General features: G+C 47.2%; 1 long non-coding RNA gene across 1 annotated transcript; it reads right to left on the bottom strand.

Annotated features, from left to right (window-relative positions):
- Positions 1-1285: 1285 nt before the first annotated feature.
- LOC126037116 (uncharacterized) lies at positions 1286-3217 on the bottom strand. The gene is made up of 3 exons (XR_007505513.1): positions 3136-3217; positions 2166-2300; positions 1286-1362 (listed from the first exon to the last, which is right to left on the bottom strand). It is a non-coding gene; the product is annotated as an uncharacterized LOC126037116 (long non-coding RNA).
- Between the last annotated feature and the right edge of the window lie 1379 nt (positions 3218-4596).

The raw sequence follows: 4596 nt of genomic DNA, 5'->3' as shown, positions 1-4596 counted from the left end.
AAGGGATGGCAGAAGAAAAAAATAGTGATAGGCTACAGGACAGAGATGGAGGAGTTCCAAAAAGACACAGGGAGCATGACAGAACGAGAGTGAGAAACAAGGGACAGAGCAGGACAGCACTGGAGGAAAAAACAACTGTCATTGATAGGCTGTGAGAGAGACATGGAGGAAGAGAGAAAAGAGAAGGGACAGCTAGCTGGAGAGGGGGATACAGTTAGAAAGGATGGAAGAGGGAAGGGAACAGAGAGAAATACAGAAAAGATGGCAAGAGGAAGCAAGGCAGAGGGACAGCAATAGAAGAAACAAGGGACAGGGATCTGGACAGATGAAGAAAAAAGCAGGAGAAACATACAACATGATACGATGGGACAGAAAGTAACACAGAGCGTCAGATGATAATAATGACAAGAGATAGACTATGAAAAGCACAGGAGGTTGGAGAGAGAGAGAAGACATGAATGAAAAGAGTAGAGAGCACCACAAAGGGTCAGGGAAAGAGAAGGACAACAGAATAAAAAAACCCCTCACATATTACACACATGTTATCCACTCATCAAGCCCATTTCAGAGTTACACAGTACCTCAGCCCCTTTAAGAAAAGTAACACATGCGCCCGAGCCCATTTCGGCGCCGCACCGCGCCCGAGCCCATTTCGGCGCCGCACCGCGCCCGAGCCCATTTCACGGTTCTCTACCTACAGCTCCAATTTCAAAGTTCTGCAATCACTAGAGGAAGGAATGCACCCCCTTTCCATTAACCCAGCAGCAGCTACATTTACCTCAAGGTATCTACAACTCGCCCTTGGATGCCTAATTCCAACAGACACTTTCACTTACTTCAACAGCTAAGTTTACCTATGGGCACTAAACGCCCATGCTTCCCTCTACGCTTCCCTTTGTGATTGCCATTAGTACTGTAATTCCCACAAGGACACATAATTACCTGTCTTTTTTACATTTTATTTTTAGTGCTTCATTTGGTCCATTACTCATTCCACATAGATTCAGCTATGTCAGTATTTCAATCCAATTCTACAATGTACTTTTTCTACAATATATAGAAAAGACTTATGGCCTCACTCGTCAAATATTTGACACTATTAGATTTAGTCCTCTTTTAATCACTATTTTTACAAATACATGTAAACTCCAAAAATTTAGCATTACCTGAAGAAGAAATGCCACTATTTAGTACCTGCAATGCTCTACGGAGTGGTCTTTTCCACATTCCTCGCTCCCATTACATACATCGCTGCACATCCAGAAGTTTTACTCCCTGAGGTGACATTACCGCCATGATCCCTGTTCCCGGGCACCAAACGAGTGACCTCCAATCATCTTGACAGACCGTCCACTTCCACACCTCGACACAAAACCAGAAATTGAAAAATATCATTACATCACAAGCTACAAAGAGCAACCAAATATTTTACAAACCCACCACAGACAAATACAGTTACACTCACGCACTTCACAACCCTGGCCTACTCCATGCTGGCCATCTAGTCCAACTCCCCCCACAAAATCCTCAACTGTCTTCCAAAGACCATCCACCGAACAACATATCTCTCTGTGCTGACTGGCAATTACCAGGTTCCAGGGGAGCGCTCCACAGGAACACCGTTCCTGGGAGCCTTGGAAAAAAAAAAAAAAAAAAACAAACAAAAAAATCGCCCTGCCTTTGAAAACCCAGGCCCGAGGCAGACCCCAGTCCAAACATTGGCGATCAACATTGCCTCATGGAGCAGCTGGGACCAGGGAAAAGAAAAAATAAATGGGGCAGGGGAGGACACACCAAAAACCAACCCATATCCCAGCTGGGGTTTTTTATTCCAAGTTTGGGGTTTTTTTCCTAATTCCCTGAAAAACATCTCAACTCTACATCCAACCTGAAAGGAAAAAAAACCAAAAAGGCTTAACCACAGAACCCTACAAGGTTAGAGACATTCACAACACACCACTCGTTCAGATCACATGCACGCCAGCCCTCACTCTCAACTCATCCATCATACCGTCCACAGGCCTCAAGAGGCCGTCACCCCGTCTGCAGCAGCAGGGGCCTCAAAAAAGCACCCTACCTGCAAAAACCCAGGCCCCAGCCCAACCTCCTTCCAACCAACCTCCCCACAAACTGCCCTTCCGTTACACCAACATTTCAACACGCACCATCATCTCCACCATCCGTGCATTTTCAACCCGATAATTAGCTTTCACAGTGCCACGTGTCACAGTCCAACCTCCGTAGCGCCATGTCACCTAAACGCAAGGTTCCTTCAAGCACCTCTCGTGCCCTGTCATCACCTGCAAAAACAACACACAAAGCTTGTCAACAGACACTTCATCCTCGAGAGAGAAGTCCTCCACCACTCCCCTACCCTGCTTCCCACCTATTCCAAAAATAACACATCCTCACAGCCAGTGTCCTCCATGACACTTGAAAAAACCAGAGCATCACAAACACAGAGCTGTCCCAAAGTTACCGATCGCTCCAAGACCCATCACGCTGCTACTTAGACCTCAAGGCCTTGACCATTTCTAGAGACTTGCCACAAAGCATCTGCATAAACAAGATGAACACCATTGCCCAGTTCCTGCCTTACTCAATGCTAGTTCACAGTCCAATTGCGATCCCCTCAACTCTGCATGCAAAGAGCCCAAAGTCATTAAACCTTCTACGCTGCCTCTACAATGCCATACAAGACACACACAAACATAGAGCCATGTAATTCACATGCAAATGTAATGCCATACAAGGCAGTACTCTTACCTCAGTCAAGGCAAAACAACTCAGAGCCTTGCCATACCAGACAAAACAGAACAGGGCCAATGCAAGAGACTCTCACGTGACAGTCAATACAAGTACAGACCAAAACAATACAAAACCAATACAGAACCATAGAAGGCAAGGCAGTCTCAGGTGGCAATCCATACAAGTACAGAGCACTGCAATACAAAACACAATGCAGGGCCAGGCAATGCGAGACAGTCTCACATGACAGTCGATACAAATACACAACAAAACACCACAGGGCAAAGGCAAATACAGACCAATACAATGCAAGAAAACTGCAAAACACAGCAAAGCAAAGCAGTCTCATAGAGCCACCGGATGCATCTTCCTTCAGAGTCCACTCACAGACTCAACTCCTTACAGTGCTCTGCTGCCTTCCCCCATCGCTCTGTGGGACACATCCTGTCCCTCCACATCTGAAAAAAAAAAACCCAAACATATTGAATGAGTCACCTGGATGCAGAGCAAGAGCTTCACAACTCCAAAGGTCTTGATTCCATCTACAAAGACCATCTGGAATGCAGCTACAGCCTGTCATTTTAAAAACAACAAAAAAAAAAAAACAACACACAACCAAAAAAACAAACAAAAAAACAACAAAAAAACCCAACACACACCCCCCCCTGCCTACTGTAGGGTTCAATTATATGGAACTTAGTTACTGGCCCTGAAAGTAGCTCATGGTCGCAAGAGAGTTCCAGACACCTTTGAAGGCTCTGAACAGAACAAACAAGAAGACAGAAGAAGAAAGATCCCAATTAGAAAAACACAGGTGCACATTCCACGATAAAGGGAACTTGGCACAACCGACCTCAATTCAGGGGCTTATCTCGACCAGTTGGACTAAGACAAGTTTTGCATGCTCTAACATAGCCAATTATATCCTGTGTGTATGCACGTGTACAGAGCGAGTATAACTAACTGTATCTTATGTTTCTACGCGTGGACAGTATCGATGTAACCAATCACCGCTTACGCTTGTGCGCATGGACACCACATGCTTGCGTGCAGCAGCCAATCAAAGCTTCTAAACAACTTAGAGAGTTGTGTAAGAATGATCAGCTAAGCTCAATAAAGGGGCGACTTTGATCATCATACTGGTGTTCTATCATCCGGGCCCTGCACGGAGTAACCCTAAACCCTACACCCCACCAACCAAAAAAACCCAGGGCCAAACTTGGAGCCCATCACGTGCAAGTCTTAACACCTTAGAGACTCAAATCCGCTTCACTGCCCCTCAACAACCCCTGCCACACGGCTCCAATTGTCTCCGTGAAACACTATCGGCACGGCTGTCCGCGCAGGCCGCTGATGGCTACTCGAGCCGAGATGACTGTACAACCCTCGCCTAAATGGTCTAGGCACATCAACGTTTCACCCGTAGACTCTTATCGCTGTTCCACCTACCCCTGACTCCACACCCCCCCAGGCAGAGCAGCTCCAAGCCAAGCACACCGTGTGCAGAACGTCACCACGTGGAACGCCACCAACGAGGTGATTCAACGAGAGAGAAAACTCTCAGCAAGAAGAATGACCCCCGGACGGGAGGCGCCGTCGGGCAAGATGACTTACGGGGCCGCAACCGCGAGGCCAGGAGGCTCCACAGCAGACCCAGAGGAGTCAAACGGAGCGGCCCGTTACAAGACAGCACTGTCAAAACCCAGACGACAGATGCGCCAGAAGCCTGGCGTCGAGACCTAAGGATGTCAGGATGCGGGGAAGAAGTCCCACTCCGAGAAAACGGACGGCTAGAGAGCAGAGCTGCCGATGCAGGCTGAAAAAATGCTGCCATAGAGCACTGACCGG

Source organism: Accipiter gentilis, unplaced genomic scaffold (genome assembly GCF_929443795.1).
Source record: "Accipiter gentilis unplaced genomic scaffold, bAccGen1.1, whole genome shotgun sequence".
In the NCBI taxonomy this organism is placed as follows: Eukaryota; Metazoa; Chordata; class Aves; order Accipitriformes; family Accipitridae; genus Astur; species Astur gentilis.
This window is presented reverse-complemented; position numbering and strand designations above follow the sequence as displayed.